The 25,632-nt window shown below is 34.7% G+C and overlaps 1 protein-coding gene and 1 pseudogene across 1 annotated transcript in view; one reads left to right on the forward strand and one right to left on the reverse strand.

Annotated features, from left to right (window-relative positions):
• MDGA2 (MAM domain containing glycosylphosphatidylinositol anchor 2) overlaps positions 1 to 25,632 on the reverse strand; it is a 767,088-nt gene that overhangs the window by 463,259 nt on the left and 278,197 nt on the right. The window lies entirely within an intron of this gene.
• LOC138379400 (mortality factor 4-like protein 2) lies at positions 7,695 to 8,786 on the forward strand (annotated as a pseudogene).

A 25,632-nucleotide genomic window follows, 5' to 3' on the forward strand; every position in this document is an offset into this window, starting at 1 on the left:
GTGTGGGCTCCCTATATAACATACCAAAGTGGGGGAAGATAAAGCAAGGGAAAATAGGCACATGTATCTAAACAAAAAATGCAAGAAGGGTGCTATAACAAAAGTAAATAAAAGGACACGCAGCACAACTTCAGGAGTAAAAGTTGGCAAGTTAGGAGAAAGAATAAGAAAGAACTTAGAATAACTAGAATGTGATAAGAAGAAAAGCAGAAAATAGCGTGGAACATATAGGTATGAGAGGTGCATATTCTGATTTTGGGAGGGGTTTGATATTCAGGATCTGACTTGATCTCTCAACTTTTCTTAACTATAAAACTGAAATTGAAAGTTCAGCAACATTTAAATCATGAATCAAGTGTAACAGGGATGATTGCAACCATCCACTTATCCCAAGGGTGACATCCCAATCATGAGGGGAATCATAGCCTCATACCAAGAGGAGAAGCTGTGTGGCTGGAGACATGCAGAGTCAATACTTTTTGACCATTGATCATTGGGAAAAAAACAACTACGTTAAAACCTGCAGACCTAATGAATCAGGAATCAGAATCTCTTGGATCAGGAAGCATAAACAGCTTCATTAATGACATTCACAATAAAATCTGAGGATCTCCTTTCTAATACGAATATACTTTGAAAAGCACTGTAATAGATCTTCACCTAATATGACATGTGGAAATGAAGGATTGAGAGAACACAATTAAGGTGGCAAGAGGAATCTGAAGATTGGATCTGAGCTGAGCTTTGCAAGATCATTAGAAGTTTACTGGACACTGATAGTAGAGAAGAATATAGGCCAGGTACAGGGAATAAGTTACAACAAGTTTCAGAAATCTGATAATGGAGTATAGTGAGGAAGTAAAGCGACATAACAGGTGTGTCAAACTAGTAAGGGCTTTGAAGATTAGGCCATATACTCCGGAAATAACAAAGAGCCATAGATGATTTCAGATAAAATTATAGAAAGGCCACTTTGAGTAGAATGAACTGAAAGAAAGATGCACTGGCCACTGGGGAGAACTCTCCTGGGAAAAGGGGGTCAAATTAGGCCAGTTATGGTAGAAGATACCGAAGAAGACACCTAGATACAATTGGAATTTCAGGCAAAGGGATTTATTTAGCTATATTTTGAGCATGATGATGACAGTATTAGACATTAATTTAAGATGAGAGCAGTGTAAATTTGAGAAAAACATCTATACAGAATTAATGGAAAAACTCTAAGATTTGAACTTCCTATTAAATTATCTACAACAGTGAATGGCACCAAAATATCACATATTCTAATAAATCATATATCTGCAAGTTATCTCAGACATGTTCGCTCCACCAACACCTTTCCACATCCATAAATATGCTAATAAAATATGAAATTTATATTATGTTACGCTTACTATGTGACAGAAACTATTCTATGTACTTTACTTATATCAATTTAATCCATACAACAACTCTAGGAGATCGGTACTACTCTCCCAATTTTTAAGAGATGAAAAATGAGATTCAGAAATGTTATATAACTTGCCCAGGGTCACAAATCCAATAAGAATCTGAGCATTTTTAACCATCATACTATAGTATCCCTTAAATAACTTTAAAATTATTCCTGTCTAGTACATCTTTTCTCCCACTCTCCTCTCATACCTAAATTACTCAAGTTTCCAAATGAATGTTTCTTCTTTCAGTTTTATTCCTTCCCAAGTCACTCTCCTTTAAACTGTCACACTAGTCATTCTAAAATGGAAGTCATAGCATCACTCTGCCCTTAGGCCAGTAAGGTAATGTGCACACAGTTGTACCATTTTTATAAACTCTTAATCACAGAGAGAGAAAAATTCAGGCAACTTGGTTTCAGCTTGTCTTGTCTTTAGAAACAGAGACATTAAGTGCTATTGATCTCAGGAACTGAATAATCCATTATTCCTTTTTCTCTACAGAGAAGTCATTAATTTCATTTCATTGAAGATACTTTTATCAGTCAAAGTCCTATCAGGAATCACATGACACACTCAAAAAGCATGATTGAAGAGATATTAATGAAGGAACTGGTTACCAGGGACATGGTGGAGTTCACAGAAACAAGCAAGGACTGTGAAAGACTTTGGGACTAGGGAGGGCTGGAAGCTATTCCCCTACCTGGGCCTGAACAGGCAAGAAGTGTGGATCTGGCCAACCTTTAGCTGGAGAGGACCACCAAACAGGAGCCATTACTTGAAAAGAGGAACACAGCCATTGATAAACTGCAGCCCCCTAAGAGAGGAAGTTAGAGGAATAACCCCCCAACCTCTTCTCCCACGAATCAGTTTCTTCGCCCTTTGCCCCATCAATCAGAGCCCAGCTGAGTCAGCTCATGCAGGTCAGCCTGCCAAGGAACAGCACAAGGTAGACAAGGTAGAGACTGAACATAAAAGCATAAATGGGGAATATCTAGCACATTTGTCTGCTTTTGTATATAGCAGTCTAGTTTTTGACATTAAATTACATAAATTAAGGCCCATCTGAACATAAGAAACAAGCATATTGTCTGACACTTGGCAACAAGAAGGCTGGAGAGGATTCCATTTCCCACTGCCTTTTTGCTAGAATAGTCTTGCCGGTTACCTACTACAAAATCAAGGGTTTTGGCAGGTGGAGACATGTATAAGCGCTTATTGCCAACAGATAAACCCTAATGCAAACAAACCAAGGCTAGATTAGTGCATTCATCTTCCAGTAATATGGTTCTTCCTTCCTCATGGCTCTTAGAATTGCTTCTCATCATGACTTATTTACAATGAATAGTGTAAATTACTACACAAAACATAAATATATACACATGTATGCATATGCAGTACAAACATTTAAATGTATGTGTGAATATTTGAATGATTTTAAATATATCTGGCTCTGTTATGTATTTTGAATAAAATTACTCATTGAAAGTTCACATAACCCTGGATAGTGTGTCTCACCATCATTTACATAGAAAAATCCTAACTCTTGGAGAGGGTAAGTGAATACAAAAAGTTCACATAGTAAGGAAAAGGTGGAAACAAGTGTAAATTATAGGAATTTAATACTAAGTTACACTGTTAATCACAAAGTTTTCCTGTCTACAATTGGTGAATCACATAGACTAATGTACTATTATACATTTTGTCTGTGGAAAACAAACAGACAAAAATACTGTTTACCCTATAATAACCTTAACAATCGCATTCCCTTTCTGAAGCTCTTTCATGATCAAGGGATTGAGGTGATTATTTAACTATCACTTGACATCTATATAACTTCATGGTCTCAGCACTCCACAGTAGGCAGAAGGCAATAAACCAAATCTCTGTCTGGAAGACAATGTGGATTTAGACACAAATTCCTGAAGAGATATAAAGGGAAAGATTGTTCTCTACACACTGTCTGTCACCCACTGTGAAATCCTATATTTCCACCAAGCCGAGGAAACTTTAATGATCAGCTGAGGCAAGTACCAAAAAGGAAATGTTTGGAGAAGAAAACTATATATTAAAGAGTCTATTGTTCTCTTTTCACGGCACACAACCAAATTTACCCAAATATCACGTTCCGTTTTAGAGACCCTAAGTAATATAAGGGTCTATATTATGTGCACTAAAAATGTGCACTATTTTTACAATGTGCACATTTTCTGCACTATTGGAAGAGATTCCGTTCACACTGTACTTTCTCACAGCCTGCACTCCTGGAACAAATTGGCGAGTGTGAATTCATAGGTCTGTTTGAAAGAATTGTGTCCTTGATGTGTATGTATCCAGCTGGCTAGGATTTTTATTTATTTATTTGCTTTGTTTTTACTTTTCCAGGCATTGAATGTGAGAAGTAACAATCTTCAGGGAAAAAGCTTTTCACAAAATATTAATATTTTACTGAAGTAAGTTCACATTATAAAAATGAGACCAAAAAAAAAACTAAGCAAACAAAGAGTGATTTTGATATATAAATTGTGAATTCTTTTCAGGATGTGGGCCCAGTTAGCCAACTAGAATTGTGGCAAATGTAAATATTTGCAAGGTTGCTCCATTCCCAAATAAAAAGATAAGAAATAAAAAGATGTAAGACATTTGGTCACTCTCACATTATGGATAAACTAAACAGAGCAGGTGTTACAAAATTATTAATTAGTTCTTGGTTTGGATCTGAATTGCTTACCTAATGAGCAACACATATGTGGTAGCCCATTAAGCTAATCCACATTTTAAAATAGTGTGCTTGTTATGAATGAGAGAAAAAAAAATTCAAATGCCTAAGGGGACACATCAGGTGTCATTTGTAGCAGACCAGGTGTTAGAAACAACAGGGAGAAAAAAGGTGAGTTCCGCGGAGAACCAGAAGGGATTGGCCCAATGAAGGATGGGGATGGAGGAAAGAGGGGTGACTCTATTCTAGCTGATGGCTGCCAGGTGAGAATATGGTCTCATTGTGAATACAGTTCCTGTTTTTAAGAAAAGTGGAAAATATATTAGTGAAACCTCCCCATTTTTAAGTGTAGGCAACTTATGCAAAAATATTAGAAACACTGTGTATGCAGACATTCTGCACTCCAAGCCACATGCCTCTGCAGGTGGACAACAGCCCACAGGCCCCCAACTGTGTCCTCAATTATAGATAAAGGACATCATTCTTATTTAGGCAACTGTTCTCTACCATTAGTTACTTTGACATGATTTTGTTTGCTTTGCTTATTTTAAAGGTAACTTTCTAGGATTCAGGTTATTATCTAGCAACAAACTTTTACAATCTGTTTCACTCTGAATTGACAAATTATTTAATTGAATCAAACTCATTTTTCACATGTGTTTAAAGCCTAAGCAAAGCAAGATTTTGTTGTTGTTGTCATCATTGGATTCAAGTAGACTCAATCATCGTTATTTCTTGTACTCTTTATTCTGTTTAAAAACTACCTAAAGCCAAACAGCATAGCTTAGTTTGTTAGACCAATACTTGTAAGCTACAGGTGCTTATTTTCTCAAACATGTCTTATTAAAAACAAAAAAGAAAGGAAGGAAAGGAGGGAGAAGAAGGAAGGGGAAAAACAAAAGAAAGGAAAAGGAAAATCAATGTATCCATACCTATGCGTATATTTCACAAACAGCAATTTTAAATACGTTCCATTTCACTCTGTTTTATGAGTGGGTTACAGTTACCTAATAAAAAAATTAATTTATATCAGGTGTCTTATATGTTGATTTATTTTTATATGCCTAGATCTAAAACTGATATACATTTTAGGAATTATTATTTCTCTATATATTTGTGAGCGTTAGTCTGTAACATAGTGTATACACAAATGCCATAGTTTGAGGCATGTGCTTGTGCTTTGAATAACTGGAATATACAAAGAAATTCAGAAAAAGAAAGACAGATTTCAAATACTATTTATAGGACATGTCTCAAAATTCAGTACATTACAGGGAATAATTTACAAACACCTAAAAAATTTTAAGTTGGAAAAGCAGAACTCTGATAGTGAAATGAAATTGTGTCTTTGAAAAAAGAGGCTTAAATATACAGGGTGTAACTTTTCATCTATGTCAAGTATAATCAGGATAACTTGTATTACTAAGTGGATTTCAATTATGACATTAGGTAGTAAACTACAGTAAATATTAAGCTATATCATAATGGTTACTCATCTTTAGTCACTACTAATAAACATCAGACTGAGTTGACTATGTTTATCATTATTTAGAAATACAATTCTTCTTAGGATAAAATAGATTTACTAATCCCAGAAAGTTTTTTATGATGAAAGTTTTGTGAATTGCAGTACCAGACCATGAAGAATTTCATTAAAGATCAATGAAAAAATTACATTAATATTAAAGATGAACATGTATAACTAACTGCATGAACATATATAAATCTAAAAAAATTAAAAGCAACACTACTTTCAACATCAGGGAAAACATATTTTTATGAAAAAATACTTTTCTTATAAAACAGTAGGTTACATAATTATTCATTCAAATACTGAGATTAGAAAGAAAAATGTAATTTTCTGTATTTAGCCTTGAACGGTTTGGTGTGAAGCATGAAAGAAAAATCAAGAGAAAAATTGCTATATATGTCATTATGCCAAGTAATAGGAATGTGCTAAAATATAATTTTTACTGTAGAAACTAGTATTTTAACCCATATGTATTTAGGTTAGTTTATAACCACAGACATCTGAAAAAAGTTCTTTTTCACAACAATGCTTCTCTTGACACAAGTGCCTTACAAACTATCCCATTTTTTCATAGCATATTTCATGTAGATATATGTCCTCTTTTTTCTCTCAAATCACTTTAGATTTTTCTGGGTTATTTTAACACTTTTCTGGTAAGCTACTTAACAATGCTTGGTTTTTGTTAACAAATTAGCCTGTTGGGACTAGAACAGGGAGAGGCTTATTAGATTACTTGGTAATAGGATTAATAAAGACCAGTTGCCTTATTTTGTACTCACTTATTAGTTTAACTAGATCAGTGACACCTTTGCTATTAATGATTAAATATGATTATTAGTGAACTTTCATTCTAAATCTCAAACATTTCAAAAGCAGTCCTTTGTTCTTTATAATAATTGACCACAGATATGTGTTTCTAAAAGGAGTAAAATACATCAACTGTCATTTTGTACATATAGACATTTTGGCATAAAGAAGTCAACCATTTAACCCAGGAGATAGGAATAATGGAAGAATAGGAAATGGAATCCAGTTATTCTCATGTCTAGTCATAATAAAATCCTTCAAAATGATTTGGGCATGTCTACACACATAAAACAATAATATTAAGTTTGGCTACCAGAACCATTTTGTTCATTCCATAAATCCTGGAGGCAAGCATAAACTTCTCTTTTAATTCTCTGTACAATCCTATACAAGGTGTACATATTCATTAAGTCTCAATTTTCTCAGCTGAAAAGCTGAAGTATAATCATTTTTGAAGTCTCCCTTCAGCTCTCCAATTCTGTTAATCAGCAATTGGTTTGCATTCAGAAACTGGCCAAGTGACCAAACTGGCCTTACTCCAGTCCACTTTGGCAACAGCATGTCAGCACAACATTAGCAAAATTTAGACATGCTATTGAATCCAAACAACATTAAAACAATGGCAACAAAAATAATTTACAAAGTCAATTTGAGTTAATAAACAAAACTATAACCCTATCAGGAAAAAGAATAATGCCTGTCTCCCTATGCTACTGAAATGGAAGTTCTGTTATCACCAGGTCCTCTCCAAAGAAAATGATGTCAAGTCCTTAAAAAGAATTCAATGGGGAAGTAAGCCAACACAATATTAGTGTAAAATATCTTTCAAACAACATTGGTAGTTTTAAGTTTAAAAATTAAAATTGAATGAATAACCAATTTTAATTTGTAAGATTTCACAAACTATTGAAATAGTAAGCAATTAATATTTTTCAATTATTTTGAGTTCAGTTACAATCTAATATATAGTTAAAGTAGATGACTAAATATAAGATTTATGTTTTATCCTAAATTACCATAAATATAGAAAATCTTTATTTTGGCTATGAAGTCTTGATCACTATAATCCAAATGATCTAACCATTTTTATTTGTTTCAAAAATATTAATTTTTATTTTAGTAACATAATACAGAAACAAGTTTTAAGATTATGAATGTAATTGTAGTTCTATTATTAATAATAGACCAGACTGTGCATGGAGATCAGGAGAAAAAGGTCACCATCAGAAAAGCTAAGTTTGCTGTACAGTAAGGATCAGGAGATCTGATCCTGATTGCAGAACCATCCCTGATTACAGAATCTTGGGTTATGTCTCCCACTTCATCCTCCATACCATCCCAGAAGATCTAATAAGATTCCATCTGGGAAATCACCAGGAGTTCTTAGAAGGGAAAGAAGGAAGATTATTGGTTGGAATAAAAACAGGGTTGAATGAGTTCCAGAAAGCAGGGTTCTCAAACTCGTGGACAACAATCTGCAGAAGAAAACTTCAAAAAACCAACTAGAAGCAACACGCAGAGAAGATGAGAGGGGCATCCTCAGGAAAGAAGACAGCTGGTCCGCAGCAGAAAAATCTTGAGCCAGCTCTTCCAGGAAGATGGGGGGGGGTGTCGCTCGGCAGAGAACCCCTCTTCAGGATCCGTGAGGAAGACAAGAAAGAACAAACAGAAGACTCCTGGAAACGGAGATGGTGGCAGTACCAGCGAAGCACCTCAGCCCCCTCGGACGAAAAGGGCTCGGGCAGACCCCACCGTTGAAAGTGAAGAGGCATTTAAGAATAGAATTGAAATTAAAGTGAAGCTTCTGGAAGAATTAAAACCATGGCTTGTTGAGGGTTGGGACTTAGTTACCAGGCAGAAGCAGCTGTTCCAACTCCCTGCTAAGAAAAATGTAGATGCTATTCTGGAAGAGTACGCAAATTTTAAGAAGTCGCAGAGCAATGTCGATAACAAGGAATATGCAGTTAACGAAGTTGTGGCACGAATAAAAGAATATTTCAATGTGATGTTAGGCACCCAGCTGCTCTACAAGTTTGAGAGGCCCCAGTATGCTGAAATCCTCTTGGCTCACCCTGATGTGACGATGGCCCAGGTTTATGGAGCGCCACACCTACTGAGATTATTCGTAAGAATCGGAGCAATGTTGGCCTAGACGCCCCTTGATGAGAAGAGCCTTGCATTATTGTTGGGTTATTTGCATGATTTCCTAAAATATCTGGCGAAGAATTTTGCGTCTCTGTTTACTGCCAGTGATTACAAAGTGGCTTCCGCTGAGTGCCACCGCAAAGCCCTGTGAGGGTCTACCGACCACTCACTGTTACCTGTCTGGTATCTGTAAACACTTTTTGTTCTGAGTCCTTTTCTTGTATAATTGATGTTCTTTAAAATTGTTAATGTATAACAGGGCTTATGTTTCAGTTTGTTCTCTGTTCTGTTTTAAACAGAAAATAAAAGGAGTGACGTTCCTTTTCTCATTTCAAAGTTGCTACCAGTGTATGCAGTAATTAGACAAAGACAAAACATTCACTAGAACATTTTATTGCCTAGTTGACAACATTGCTTGAATGCTGGTGGTTCTATCCCTTTGACACTACACAATTTTCTAATATGTGTTAATGCTACGTGACAAAACGCCCTGATTCCCAGTGCCAAAGGTTCAACTTAATGTATATAGCCGAAAACCCATGCATTTTTGCTTTTTTTTTTTTTTTTTTACAGTGCTTGAAGTAAAACAGCCCATCCTCTGCAAGTCCATCTGTGTTGTTCCTTAGGCATTCTATCTTTGCTCAAATTGTTGAAGGATGATTTGTTTCATGGTTTTTGTATTTGAGTCTAATGCACGTTCTAACATTATAGAGGCAATGCATTATTGTGTAGCCATAGTTTTCTCGAAAAGTTGATATTTTAGGAATTGTATTTCAGATCTTAAATAAAATTTGTTTCTAAATTTTATAGCAAAAAAAAAAAATAATAGACCAAACAACAAAAATAAATCTTCCCTCATTTCTTCCAGTCTCCACCCTCAACGTTCATACTCACACATGCACAAATTTAATAAGTCACTACTTAACAAAATGAGAAGATTATTTCCTAGATAAAATAAACTTAAATATATTTTAGTAATATGTATTAATATAAAATTCTATTTGGATTTGACAAACAAGAAATAAAAATATTATGATTCCACATTTTAAAATATATATTAGTAATAATAGTAGTTTTTATTTAAAATGACTTCTCAGTTTCAGGTGACAAACAATAATATTTCTGGATCCCTTTATATTTTAAGTTATGGTTAAGATATTCCCTCTGGCAAAATGTTGGTGGTTAGAATTTAGGGGAATCACAGCTCTCAACTTAGATGATAATAACAAACTAAAAATAAGTCTATAATGGGAATTGTGACTCATCACACTCAAAAAGGTGATATCAAGAACTGTTTGAAATCTTCAAATGACATATAAAAGCAAGAAAGAAAAAAAAAGTCCTGGCTTTGTGTGTGTGCGTGTGTGTGTCTGTGTGTGTGTATCTATATAGCACAGATTCACTAGAGAAAAAGCAGATTTTTTAAAAAATAAAACTAAAAATTATCTAGATTTGAGATATATCAGACCTGTTTTCGAACGTTAGGTCACATGATTTCGACTCACCTTCGTAATGAAACACAAATTATACACACGTTCATGTAAAAATCCATTGGAAATTTACATTTTAAGTGGATCAAGTCTATGTTGTATGGTGTCATCTTCAAAATGCAATGTTCTGGAGTAAGGTAGCATGGCTTTGGGTTCATATTTTATTTACTACTATGATCACAGGGAAGTCACTGAACCTCCCCAAGTGTCAGTTTCCTGGGTTGTAATAAGGAATAATGATATCTTATAGGACTGTTTAGAGGATTGGTGATAATCCCTTTAGACCACAGTAAATAAATAGTGGCTATACCTAATTTTTTATTTAAATACATTACTCTTAATATCTTTCATTATTTTTGGTTAAGACAAATGAAAATTAGGGTATAGGAGATGTTAATCTTTTCCTGACAATTCTGCAAGCAAAGTAAACATCTTACTGGTATTTCTCTGGCCACATTTTGAATATCATAAAGATGCAGGGTTGATTAATAATTCAAGTAGAATAAAATATAAGGAACTGTGACTGCTCACAAAGCTAATCTGATTGGTGAAAAGATTGCTGAGGTAGAGGTCAAGACCAGATCTGTCTTTAAATTGAATGAGCAATATCTATTGAATTAGCACTTAAAATCCTTGCCTCTTGGCTTTCCCACCTAAAACATTAGGGAGCTGGATTGCATAATTGCTAAGGTAGATCTGCTCTAGCTTTAAAGGCCGAGGGAGGAGGAGGGGATGGGCGATTACCAATAACCTACTTAACGGTACAATGAACACTATCTGGGTGATGGGCACACTTAGAACCATGACTCAAGCATTTGTACCCCACTAATACTTTGAATTTAAAAAAATGTTTTTTTAAGATAGTCGTAAAAGTATAATTATTGCAGACTCATGATGAACCAAACAGCACACACTTTATGTATATTGCCTCATTTAATTTCATTAATTTAAAGCTATAAATGAACTTTTACTAGGTGGTAGCCCCTTATTCTTTACGATGATGAAGTTCAGCAGTGAAAAAGCAAACAAAATCCCTTCCTTCATAATTCCTACATTGTAGTAGCAGTGACAGAAGACTTAAGTAAAATATATGCAACATTATTTGGTGATCAGTACTACAGAAGGGAAAAAAAGCATGAGGTAGAAAAGGATTTCAGGTGGTTCAGGGATTGCAATTCTAAATAAATCAGTCAGGGAATATTTCCCTGAAAAGAAGATATTTGAGCAAAGTCTTGATGTAGATGAGGGAGCGAGCTATATAAGGGAAGAGACTTCCAGGTGGTGGAAACAACAACACAAAGATCATAAGGCAGAGAGTGTTCATAGCATAGGGCAGAGTGAGGGGAGAGTCATGGTAAATAAGGTCAACAGTCAGAGGAAATCAGATAGTGTGGGGCTTTTGACATCTGTATTTACTCTAAATAAGGTAGGAAGTCATCAGACTCATCAGATGATTTTAAACAGTGACATAATATAATTGAACATAAGTATATATGCAAGTATGTATGTATTTGTGTCAGAATACACATACATGTACACCATATATACATATACATTATATATAATATATACACACATACATAGAGGGCCACTCTGGCTGTGGTGTTGAAAATAGACCAAGGGGAGACAAAACTCCAAACAGGAAGATCAGTGAGAATGCTCAGGCAAGAGATGAGAGTGGATGCAGGGACTGCAGTGTAGGGTGTAAGAAAGAGAGGAGTAGGACAGCTAAATGTGTGGAGTCTGGTGAAAAGTGAAAATGATGGCGGGTCCCTTGTTCAACTTTCAATACCATTTTAAGAATTCTAGTACAGTGTGGTGGAGCCCTAAACCAAGCACAGAGCCTCTGTGAGTGTGGAGCCCTGGAGAAAATTCAACAATGACTTAAAGTTTTGGTTCTTTGTTTTGTTTTGTTTTGTTGGGATTTTGTTTTGTTTTGTTTTAACCTGAGCAATGGAGTGAGGGAGCTGCCACTAAGATAAGAATAAGAGTAGGAATGGAAAGTTTGAAGCCAAGGAAATGGTCAGGAATTGTACACCTATCTCAACATTCAGGATATGCCTTTTAGGCTTCCTGTAGAGATGCCAAGTAAAAACCAAGATTTATGGTAAGAATTTACCATTACATTTAACAGCACAGAAGCCATCACTGACCTCAACAGAGGAGTTGTGGACAGAATGGTGGGGGACAGGGCACAAGGAGGACGTGAGCAGTGTTAAGGAAGAATGGATGAGAGCAGTCAGCCTCAGGAAGCACACAGCCACCTCAGAGTTTAGCTGAGAAAGGAAACAGAAAAGGCAGAGTAACAGCAGGGAGAATATGGTAAAAAGAAGGTATCATTGAGAGGAAGAAATAATTGCCATCCTCATAGTAATCCTTTGAAGTTGGCATTATTTTTCCTATTTTACAAAATTTAAGTAATTTTCCCTAGATCACAAAACTAGTAAGTTGCCATAGCACATAACCAAACATTATTTTGTTTAAATTAAAGTGCCACTTTGAGTCACTGCCTTAGATCAATTATTTAGGCTCTTAACATCTTAGGGTTTGAGGAGAGAGCGTTTATATTAATAACGCAGTGCCTTAAATGGTAAGTGCTTAAGATCTCAGGTGAAATGTCACCTCCTCAAAGGAGAGTAGGCCCCCTCAAGATCACCACATCACATGGTATGCTTCTTTAATAGTACTCCAAAAATGTGTAGTTATTTCATTTCTCTTTTGATATTTTGTTTACTTATTTAGTTTCCCAAGTGTACATGAGTTCACTGATCTTTTCTGACTTGCTCACTATATTTTCCACAGTACTCAGCACAGGGGAACATTCTAGTATATTCTCAGTATGTACTCAATAAATATCTGAATGAATGGCTACTGTTCTTTCATTTCTCCTTTTCACATTCATACCAATGTAGAGAAAATAAATACATATTTCTACTATCTTCTTGGATATTGTTCCCTTTTACCAGCAGCAAAGCTACAAATATTCATTAGCTTTCTTGTAAAATCAGATTGAACTTACATTTCAAACATGATAATAATTTTGAATGTGCTATTACATTAAATTATGGTGATACTATTTTTATATAAATTAGATTTTTATTCAGTTTTTTATAAAAATAGCAATGAAATAAAGTAATAAATTCAAGAAAGGTAAAATGTGTGAAATATCAATAGAGAGTACGTGAAGCTAAAAATTCTAGATGCTAAAATTAGATTGCTTCTCTACAACTTCAGCGATGCGCACTGTCTGGGGAATGGACACGCTTGAAGTTCTGACTCGGGAGGATGGGGGTGGGGGGAGGGGATGGGTGTATACCTACGTGATGGTGTGATGTGCACTGTCTGGGGAATGGGCACGTTTGAAGCTCAGACTCAGGGGGATGGCGGAGGCATGGGCAATATATATAACCTGAACTTTTGTACCCCCGTAATAAGCTGAAATAAAAAAAAAGATATAGCCACTAAAAGTATTAAACACAGATATTTCTCTTGAAGCATGTACTTGAAGAAGCATATTATTAATACTTCCAACTATTCATCTGTTCTTCAGCATTCTCTTGCCTGCACTTTCTACCTACGTTATTTACAACCTAGAGAGCCCTCGGTTATGGCAAGGCAGCTAAAAAGTGGTTTGGGTGCCGCTGACAGATCCAATGCCTAAGCCTCATATCAGGAGAAAAGTAGGCACCAGCTTGTCTCATTGGCAGTTTTTCTTTCTGAGCAATGTTGACACAGATCTTTTCATAAATTACAGCTTCCATCTATCTGACCAATTCGGCAAGAATAACAAGGCTTTCATGCCAATTTAATTAAAAGAGAAAAAGATTTTAAAAACATATAAAGGAAAGAATGGCAAAGAGAAGAGACAATTTAAAATATTTCAAGATATAAATACTAGCAATTGATAACACTATTATGTTTGTTGGGAGTACAACTTCAAAAATAAAATTGAAAGAAATCAGAAAGATATTTGATAAAGGATGAGAAAGAGATGATAAAAAGAAAAGGGGGAAACAAGTTGTTCAGATGTTGGCCATTGTCAAGATGCCATTGATAATTTTTACCCTTAGTTTCATGTGATATTAAATATTTTAAACTTAGGATTGCACAGTATTCAATATCTCATGACTATATTTTGTATATTATTATTTGATGATATTATAGGAGACATCAAGCAAAAATCTACATGTCACTGCATTCCCCATTTTGTTTAAAATAAGCTAGTCTATAAATACTCATTACTTTTAAAATATCTTATGTTCTATGATAGTATTTTTGAAATTACACACACACTGGAACACTACACTGTAGTTTCTATTACAGAGCCTGATTTTTCCTTTGAGAGTTGGTTAAATAATTGTATAGCATAACAGAGAAATATTGTTCTGCAGGTATCTTAAAATAATCTATATGTTTACTTTATTCTTTCAAATAAACTAGGTGAGACAAACCAGGTTTTCAATAGCTGTTATACCCTAATTGTGTATTTGCTCTTTTTAATTAGCATGCCATCAAGCATCAAGGATTAGAGTGAATAAGATTTTATTGTATTTGATATGGTCTGCTTTAAACAGTTTGTGCAAGTTTATGGAAATCATTTTAGTTTCTAGATAGGATACATTAAATAAGTACTTTCTGAAGAACTCTATTATAGCATCAGAGTGAAGGGACACGATGCTAAAAAGACAAAAGGTCTATCTGAATAGACTATATATCTTGTAGTAACATGGACTATAAAATCTTCATACACATACGTGAAACATATATATGTTTGTTCCTAATATTCAATCTTAAGCATAAAAGAATGATGACATCCTCAATGATTTATGTAAATTTATAGTGCAATTAAATAAAAATAAAATTTGTTAAGTACTTCATAGCTTATTAAGCTTTCAAGCAGTGTAAGAGGTGAATTTGACATATTTATTAGATTTGGGTTTTAAAAGGCAATAGTAAAACTCTTGATTACATCATAAATGGCTTATGAAAATCTATAGCTTCTGATACTAGTGTTAGCTAGTATTCAGAAGTCCATTGACATTGCTCAAAGCAGACAACCAAACATGTCCTCTTTGCATGACCAGCTTGGTTTTCCTCTATAGAAATGTGGTAAGCCCCAGTTGACTGTTGTCTGAGATCCATAAATATTAGTCTCTGTTTTTAAAAAGGCACATTATCAACCTAGTTGTATGTTTGGCATTATATCCAAAGGAAGTGTTCACATAACATCTAAACAATGACTTCTAGTGAAATAATTGTTCAAGCAGGTTGATGAACAGAGGTAGCCATCTTAGTCAATCTATCAAGTCAAGAATCCTACAGAGGTATAGTTGTAGGTTCATACATACAACAAAATCCTACCCAAAATACAACAATTTCTTTGGAATTAAAGGTATCTATAGATTCAAATAAGAATATTTCACATAAGCATTATAATTCAAAAGATATGTTTTTGAGTTGTAAGATACCATGATTCACTTCCTCCATTCTGAAACTTTTACAAATATGCAATACCCAACAGTATTTTCACTCCTGAAGCTTGGTGTTAAACAACATTAAGAGTATGCATTGTTGTTCATATAACATACAGTCCTTTGTAACTGTACATTGTATTTAATTTAATTAACAGTGCAATTAGCCATTACCTTCATTAGGAGGTGCTCATTTTGAGAATTTCTATAGGCCAAGTAAGCCTTTAGGGAGAAATATAAACTGTCTATTTTATTCTGGTTGAAATTAATCAATGATGATAAATTTGCATATTTTACGGGTACATTCCATTTAAAATGGACTACAAAGTCATCATTTATAACTATAAACTCTGCAAAGTACCAGGTATGTGTGTCGTATTTAGAAGTATAAAAGGATAAGGGAACCAGAATTAGCACTTAGAAAATGAAACACTATTTTTTGGATAGTTTTATTTAATTTTAGTATTTTTTTCACTTACAAATAATATTAAAAGAGATTTTATTTTTCTCAAGAAGAGGGAACATTAGTGATAATAGTTTGAAAATAGCATTCTGTAAATCACACTGCTATAGTTTGAACATGGTGTGGTTGACCCCTCGAAATCTCATGTTGAAATTTAATCCCCAGTGTGGCTATGTTAAGAGATGGGGTCTAGTGGAAGGTACTTAGTTCATGAGGGTGAATCCCTCATGAACGACTCTGTGCAGTCCTCATGGCAATGAGTGAGTTCTTGGTCTATTACCTCCTAGGAGAGCTGGTCATTAAAAAGAGCCTGGCATATTTCTCCCCTATTTCTTGCCTCCTCTGTCACCATGTGATTTCTACACACACTTGCTCCCCCCTCCCCTTCCACCACAAGTGGGAGTAGCCTGAAGCCCTTGCCAAAAGCAGGTGCTGGTGCCATGCTTCTTGTACAGCCTGCAGAACCATGAGCCAATTAAACCTTTTTTCTTTATAAATTACCCAGCCTCGGGTATTCCTTTATAGCAACACAAACAGACTAAGACATATACCTTAAAACTTTTATAATTGAGAAAGCATGATTTCTGAGGCTAACTTACATTTACATAAGCATGTGCCCATATAAATACATAATCATGAGTTTTTATACACTTAGGTGTTTTCCCTACTAATGTTAGTACTATTCTGAACGTTCAACAAATACCATGACTTATGTAGTCTCAAAAAATAACAGAATTTATCCTCTAAAAATGGATATATGGGTAAAAAATTGCTTTTCATCTTAGAATTATATTAGAAAAATAAAGGAAAGATATCATTGCAGTGATGCTGGCTGGCCATTCAGGGAGGTCTTCCGGAGATAATTTTGATACTCATAGTTTAGAGGTCCTTAGTTTCATAGGCAATCATTTAATTTTGTCAGCACAACCAGAGATCACAGCTAGGTATACTCAACTGAAATGATTCTGGCTAACTAAACTCTCCCAGCATCGATGCATAAACCAATTTATAAACGGATTTCCTACTTTTTAATTTATAATGACAAATATGAATGCCAAGCAAACCAAATACTGACATGCCTTTGATCCGTGTGGTCATTCCTAATGAGTAAACGGAATGGGAACTAAAAAAATCCCAAACATTGGTTTTAATCATAATTTCAGGATCCCAGATAATTAGATAGATGACATCAATAACTAGTACCATCCAGCTATGCCGCTCTGGGGAATCCATCTCAATCACAGGGATATACTCTCCAGGGGAGTCGCTAATATTATGTGGCACTCTCACCTCTTAGTGCTAGAACCAAACCAACAGTTCGTTTCAAAAATGTCTCATAAAAAAGTCTGACTGACCTCCCAGTAAGGGTCTGTGAGCATGGCCTTTTACAACGCGGAGTAATAAGAGGATCAGCAATTGGTTTGCTGCCATTTCCCATTGCAGTAGCATGGCAGATGTCAATTACAGCCCTCTTTTCTGATAATTCTGGACTGAGTCTTACACCCTTTCTCAGCCCAGGAAATCATTATGAATTGATTATAAATGTCATTTTAAATGAAATTTGTTTGCAATCCCAGAGTTAAAATTAAGGACATGTTATATATTCAGACATTCAAGATTCAATGTCATGAAATTCAAACCACTTCTGATAGGTTTTTTCTGTGATTTCTGACCCAACATCTAAAAAATATGATTCATGTGGGGTTGCTTCTACTGATGATTGATCTCACCTTCTATTTTTAATTATTTATAACTTCATTCTCAATGAATGCCTTATCTTGCATTAATATTTCTCAGATTTGGCGGGGGACAGTTTTTGTTCCTTTCTATGTACTAATAAAATGTACTTCTGCAGCTTCATCTGCTATCCCATAAAGTAACATTCTACCCCCCACAAGTTTATCTTATTCTAAATATCTAGTGTCTTATTCTAATGTCTTTTAAGGAACATTGGAGTTAGTGATATGCAAAAGAGCAGCTGAATTCCACATAACAGTCTTGGTTGAGAAATTATTTAATATGTTTTTAGAAAATACAAATGAAATTAATTGTATCTTCTATAACAAAATCCAAGGATTTTGGGCTTTTTGATGCAATAGTACATGGCCAAATAAATCTATTTTATAGATGTAATAGAGTGAAGTGACTAAGCCTGAACTATTCTTTTCAACACTAATGATAATAAAATGTAAAATGAATCATATTAAAGATGTTTAAAATCTCTGCTCCTTTGCAGATAATTTCTTCATTTGGAGTAAATTCTAAGTCAGGGTATTTTTTAATGCAAAGATAAAACAACTACACTCAGTTCTTCAATAAAATATGAAAATAGAGTTACCTCAAAGCAAATAAGGTTAGCTTTGATAATACATATTTCACTATCTAAGGGTATACCCAACAAATCAATCTTAAGAGTTTTAAAATGATCTCTGTAATCATTGATGTTTCTTAGGGGAAAAATTTTCCTTGTTTCCCTTTCCCTAGAAGAAATTGGACTATATCTGCATTATTCTTTGGAAAACTATTTACAAAAGTCAGAGGGCTGAAGTAGAAAGAATAGCAATAAAGTCCTGTGGGAGAGGATGTGACTAGAACCTGGACCTGCTTTGTTAGAGATTCATAAGCTGGGCTTGTGAGTTCCCCCAATGGGATTTTATGTATTAATATTTAAATTTGCTAAGTTATTGAAAAATCTATGCCCAGAAAAGACACAATGTTTAATATATATTATCTTATTCAGTTTCTATATGAAATGGACAATAATCATTCCCATTCTACAGATGAGGAAACATAGGTTCATAGCTAGTGAGTGGTGGAGCTGAGATTCAAACCTTGGTATTTCTTTTTGTTTTTTATTTCAGCATATTACAGGGGTAAAAATGTTTAGGTTACATATATTGCCTTTGCCCTGCCCAAGTCAGAGCTTCAAGTGTGTCTGTCCCTCAGATGGTGCACACAGTACCCATTAGGTGTGAATATACCCATTCTCTCCTTCCTGCCCCCTGCTCCCACCTGCAGGACACTCAATGAATGTTACTACTATATGTGCACATGAGTGTTTATCAGTTAATACCAATTTGATGGTGAGTACATGTGGTGCTTGCCTTTCCATTCTTGTGATACTTCACTTAGAAGAACGGACTCCAGCTCTATCCAGGATAATACAAGAGGTGCTATATCACCATTGTTTTTTGTGGCTGAGTAGTACTCCATGGTACACATATATCACATTTTATTAATCCACTCATGTATTGATGGGCACTTGGGTTGTTTCAACATCTTTGAAATTGTGAATTGTGCTGCTATTAACATTCTAGTGCAGATGTATTTTTTATAGGATGCCTTGTATTTGCTACTGCCTCCTATTAAAAAACCTAGAACTAGAGAATTTGTTAATTTCTGACTATTGTTTTCTTATATCTATAGAAGAGGCTAACAGTGAGTTTCCTGTGAAGGGAGTAGAGAATGCATTTATATACTTTACTAGGAAGTATTCCAGCATGGGATAGAAAATGTATAGTCTTGTGAAGGTGTTGACCCAGGGAGAGGGACAAACATTCTTTAGGTGGGCCTGCAGTTTGGAGAATGGACACTTGACTGAGAGTATTCTCCTTAGAGGAGATAAACTGTCCTACACTTAGGCAGAAAGCGGCTTTATGAGTGGGCTAAAGAGCAGACTGAAAGAGACTTCATGAAAACAGTTCTGGAGTGGGGGTGCCTAAGAGGAGCCACTCACAATAGCAGTAGAAAGTTCTTCTCCATGTTGTGCTTCTCTCTATTAACCATGGAGAGTTTCCTTAAAGACTTAAAGGACAGGTTCTGCTGTGAAAAGAACTAGATGCTCAAGGCACATTTGATAGCTTAATGAAATAGCTGAGGTCACTTTGAGAAGAACTAATTTCTGATAATCCTTCTGGTAAAGTCCCAAGCCATCAAAAGGAAAGGTAGTCTTAATTTTTTAGGAACAGATTATTGAATTCTGGGCATTACAGTACATCAGGAAGGCACAGTGATCTAAATTATAAATAGTGTCGAGATGTGGTAAATCTGTGATAAACTGAATATTCCCACAGCTCAACCTCAAAGGAGGGCATGAGCTAGTGTGAAAAGGCCAACATCAAAAAATAAATATATGTCTGTATTCTTTCTACAACATCCCTTTCATTTATTCTCATGTAGATACCATCATTTTAGATACTGCGATTTTCTTTCTTTCCTTCTTTTTTGTCATTTTTACTCCAATGGTGTTTTCATGACGGCTTCTTTTTCACTTTATCTTGAGTTGATATAACATAATTGCCACAGAGTAAAATTATTTTCTCTAATAAAGAAGGCAGAACCCAAGGAACAAAGATGCCATCTTCATTCATTATCTAAATATAATGATATAAAGATACAATAGGAAATTTGTTCATCTCCTAAAAAAAAGTTTGCATTTATGTTATTCAGATTTTATATTGATCTGTTAATTGATTTGTTAAGGCTTTCCATAATGTTTTATGTATTTGTGGGGCTTTTTTCCTGTATGTGCAAACATTGTGCAATTACGAGATCCACATAAAATACATTTAAAAGAGACCATTTAAGGTAGTATGCAATAATTCAGAATAAAATGGCCATATATATCTGAAAACACAACAGAGTTATTCACTGTTCAACAATGGAACTTAGCACTTTATGGTTCATTTATTTGTCCTGACTCTGAGAGATATCAGAAGAGTGTATACCTCTGCACATCTAGAAATAACTGAACTGCCATTGCCGCCCCTCTGAGTGCAAACAGCTGATCATTGTTTACCACACAATCATGCTCAACTATAATTGTTTCCCTCATTTTCTTGACAATTTTCTTCTGCCTCTTTATCCTTGGCATTTATCAAAAACATTTCTTCTGAGGGATAAGAGATTTCTTTATTTTATAAAAATGAAAGTATCTTTAGTTTTGGCATGTGCATAAGCCAAGTGTTTTTCACAATGCCATATTGTCAGGACAAATGTTTTGCAGCTCATCCTATTGTTAAAGACTGGCCAGGGTGGGGCCTATTGACACTCTTTTGTATAAAGAACCTCCCCTCCGTAATACAAGAACAAACAGTTTTGATGCAATGTTTTGCCAGACAAAACTGGAGCCAATTATGAAACTAGTTTATTCTTCCCTTAAATACTGGTTTGCTGTCCCAGAAAGATGATTAAAAAATGTGAACACCCCCCCCCATATTATATAATATCTTCAAATCCCTAGTCAATATTAGAAAACTATTTACAAGGCATATGATGGCTAATAACAATAAGCTGTACAAAGAATCTGGTATGTAGGTAGATTCTAAAAAAAAAAAGAAAAAATACAACAAATCTCTGTGGTTATTTACCATTTTTATTTTTGGCTAAACTGACCTCTTAACCCCTTGAAAGCAAGTAATTTCTATAATACTTCCTAATATTTTCTCTACCACATAATATACACTGCAGAGAGAAATTTGATTCATATTTATTAACCTGTATAAAAATATCTTAATTCAGTTTTCTCCTTTTTTATGGAACTTAGAATTTCAAATCTGGTGGGATACTTTTAGAATTAGGTGAATGAATAGAGAGCTCTTTCATGTCTAAGGGGGCCTGTCTGAGCTAGACAGTAGATAAGAAACGGTGCACTTTCTCCACTGATGGTCTTGAGTTAAATGCAAAGAATACTTTTCCAAGAGCTAGCAAAATAGTATAATTTGACACTTTTATTACATTACCATAGAATTGCAACTTAGTATGTGACTATAGAACAAGTTTGTGTGTATGTGTGTGATACACAAAATATCTATGAATTGGTGATCATTTTTTCACTACAACTTAAGAGAAAATTTACATGAGAGACAGAGAAATGAAAGTAGAAATGTGTTGGTATATTTGTTCTTAAAATTTAACCTAATGTTTTGTGAATGAAAATGAAAAATAAATGACTACATTTCTTTTTCCCACATTTTTCTCCCTAGGAAATACACAACCCCTTCTAGGAGAGTTCAAAACCAATAGAAAAAGAAAGCAAACCCCATTTAATATTTATTTTTAGCTAGGACTTGGCAAAACCAGATGCCAGAAGTAGTTCTACAGTTCTGAATACTAAATATTCAACAGATGGCTCTCCTTAGATTTCATCCAATCTGGATATGCCCCAACAGGAAACAAAGATGGTCTTCAGACTGTCCCTTTTATATTAAAATATACTTCCCACATGTACTATGAATAGGAAGGTAAGAATTACAAACTGTTCTATAAAACAATGAGAGTTAAGGGACTGTAGCAATATTCTTTATGCAAATAAATATCACCCCAAACAATAGTTTCACTTGCAAATGGACAGTTTTCACATCCATTTGCAAGGGAAGTATCCAGAGAATAAAAGATGGAAAAAAAAAACTGAAAAGATATTTTTTAATTTCTACTTCTAGCAATTTCTGGGTGACAACTCTCAACTATATAGTACCTCTACAATTTAAAAATTTAAATCTAGGCCTCCCACCCTCACTTCCATCTCTCAAATGAAGCTACTTGGTTAGACAATAAAGCCTCAGAAATCTGGCAATTTCCACAGCATTAGGATTCTTCCACTGTAAGACTGAAGAATTACAATGAGGCTCAAAGAATGGTCATAAATTAGCTAACCCAAATACTAGACATTTCATATTGTATAGAAGTGTAGCATATGTTGGCTGTTTTCTTTTCATTATAAACACAAATATATTTGTGGATGGTATCTAAGTAAGTTGAATAAAGTAGTTATGTTCAAATAGTCAAGTAACATCAATTAAAGAACTAGTAAGTAATGTAGCAAATAGTCAATAAATGTCAACTATTATTCTTGTTTTATTGTTAGTTGTAATCAGTTGAGCAGGTTATAAACTTGACTAATGGAACAATGTATGCGAATTTTATACTTTTATCACTTCAGAATTTTAGCCAGTGTGGGACAACAAAAATAAAACTGAACTAAAAGGTTGTTCTAATTGCATTTTTAAAAATATTTTTCTTTCTGACTTTGGAAAAATCACCAATTTTTTTTTTTAAGTTTCAATCTTTTCATGTATAAAGCAACAGTCCTCCCTATTCAGAGAGTTGTTCTTAGGATTACATGATATCATGTATTTGAAAATACTTTATATATTAGGTATTAATATTCCCCTCAACTGAAGTAAACATTGTTTTTAATTTCAAAGTATCAAGGGGTTAAAATGTTTTTATTACATGGCGTTAATCAGGGCTATACATGTGCCCATCACACAAATAGTGTTCATTGTACCCATGAGGTAGGTTTTTGTAAACATTCTTTTTAATTGTAATTTACTTATGACACATTTGTATCAATTCATTCAAGAACTATTAATTAAACATTTATTATACCTGGCACTGTTCTAAGTGTTGGGGATATGATGATGGACAAAATTAATATGCCTTTTGCCCTCACAAAGCTTATAATCCATGAAGACTATAATTCATGGCAGATAAAGATAGAAAAATAGGAAATTATAAAGCAGTAAGAGTTTAGATGGTGAAGTACACATTTTAGGAGCAGTTCAATATGTCTTAGGATTCAAGAAAGACTGAGAAAAAGAAATGGTGGCTAATTTGAAAATGAAAAGATGAGGTTTATGAAAGCAGAACTGAAATGGGGAGTACACCACCAACAGAGAGAACTACTGTCCTTAAGGAACTGAACCCCTGAAAGGCTGGTTCTATAGTGTGCAGAGAAAGGAATGAGGAATGGTGAGGCGTAAGTAGGGGACCATTGAAATAAAAGCTCTACAGCCACATTAAAAAGTCTGGACTTTGTTTTATGAGCAATGGATTTTAAGCAGGTAAGTGACATGGTTAGATTTTCATCTGAGAGCAATCACAGGTAATGGGTTAAGCAGGTCAGAGTGGAGACAGGGACAACACTGAGGAGACTGTGGCAAGAATTACAGTTAGAGATGATGATGGCACATACTGGAGAAAAAGAAAGCATGGCAATGAGAATGGATAAAAGTAACAAACATAATGGATGTTTTGATGGGGTAGAATTTTTAAATTGCCATTTCATTAGCTTGTGAATAGGAATAGGCATAAGGGAATGGGAAGAATTGGTTATGAGTCAAATGGACAACACGACTCCAAGGTATCTGTCTTAGACTTTCAGGTGGTTGGTGTTGACATTCATTGCACTAAAGACAAGAGAAAATATGGGTATTTGGAAGACTGTGAGTTTAGATTTCAACATCTTAAGTTTAAGATACCTGTAACACTTCAACATAAAACAGGATAGAAATCTGGAATGGTGTTAAAGACTTGGAAGCCATCAGCACACAGTGGAAGTTAGTCATGGGAGTTTGAAATTACATTGAAAATATAGGAAGCAGAGGAGGAAGGTGTTAAGGACATCATTATGAATTATGCCAACACCTAAAGAATGGACAGAGTCCACAAAAATGACTAAGACAGAATGTTCTGACATATAGGTATATAATGGGAAAAGTGCAATGCTATAAAACCCAAGATATGAGGAAATGTTCAACAACATCAAATGCTATGAAAAGGTCAAGGAAAATCAGAATTGAGAAAGGTCCCTAGGAAGAGAGCAAGAGTGAAATTTTAGGTGGAGAAGGAAGATTGAACTCAGAGGTGGGGAAAGGAAGTTAGGAGTATAAATATCTTCAAAAGAAGTCTGGCCATGAAGGTAGAGAATAGTTTAGCTTCAGTATCTGGAGGAATACTTGTGATTGAAAGTAGTATATGTGTGTGTGTGCGTGTGTGTAAAAGGAAAAATCCTTAACATGTTTAAATCCTAATTTGTGAAGTCAGGAGAATGAGGACTTAATGAGAGAAAGTTTCCTATGAAGGCACAAAGGGTTAAAAATTTTAGCACATTAGAAAGATCTCAATTCAGAAAGGAATAGAACACCTCCTCAATTGTAACAGAGAGAGAGAGAGAGAGAGAGACGGAGAGAGACAGAAACAGAGTGTAAAAGATGAGTGCAGAAGCAAAAATCCTTGTAGATATGGTAGAAAGAATTTAAGAAAATTCTAATTTGATGAATTCTATTTATTTGAAAGTTATCTTCAGAATTTATTGGTAGAAGAAGGAGCTAGTATGCAAGTAGAAAAAAGTTGAAGAAGTTTGAAATAGCTTCCAAGAAGAAATGAAGAGAATTGCTGACATATATAAAAGGATTCCTATGTATTGAGGATCTACTTGAGATTGAAAGGATGGAGAAAATAAACTTATAGTGAAATCAATCATTTTGTTTATTTGACCTTTGGCAGTGTACAGAATTCATGGTGTAGGAGTGAAGAAAGTAAACACTTGAATTGATATAGGGTTCAGGTACTGACAAGCAGCTGTGACAGAGGGACAAAAGGGAAATAGATTTGAAACTGTACCCAAGAGTCTACTTGAACTGATGAACCAATAAATCTAAACGTGGCAGGGAGACAAGTGGCAACAGGAGAGGGCTGTCAGAGTGCAGTAAAGTACATGGGCACCAGACTTACCTCGACATCAGTTCAAAAGCCTCCTTTTCACTTATTAAATGTTTGACCTGGACTGAG

Source organism: Eulemur rufifrons, chromosome 2 (assembly GCF_041146395.1).
Source record: "Eulemur rufifrons isolate Redbay chromosome 2, OSU_ERuf_1, whole genome shotgun sequence".
Lineage (NCBI taxonomy): Eukaryota > Metazoa > Chordata > Mammalia > Primates > Lemuridae > Eulemur > Eulemur rufifrons.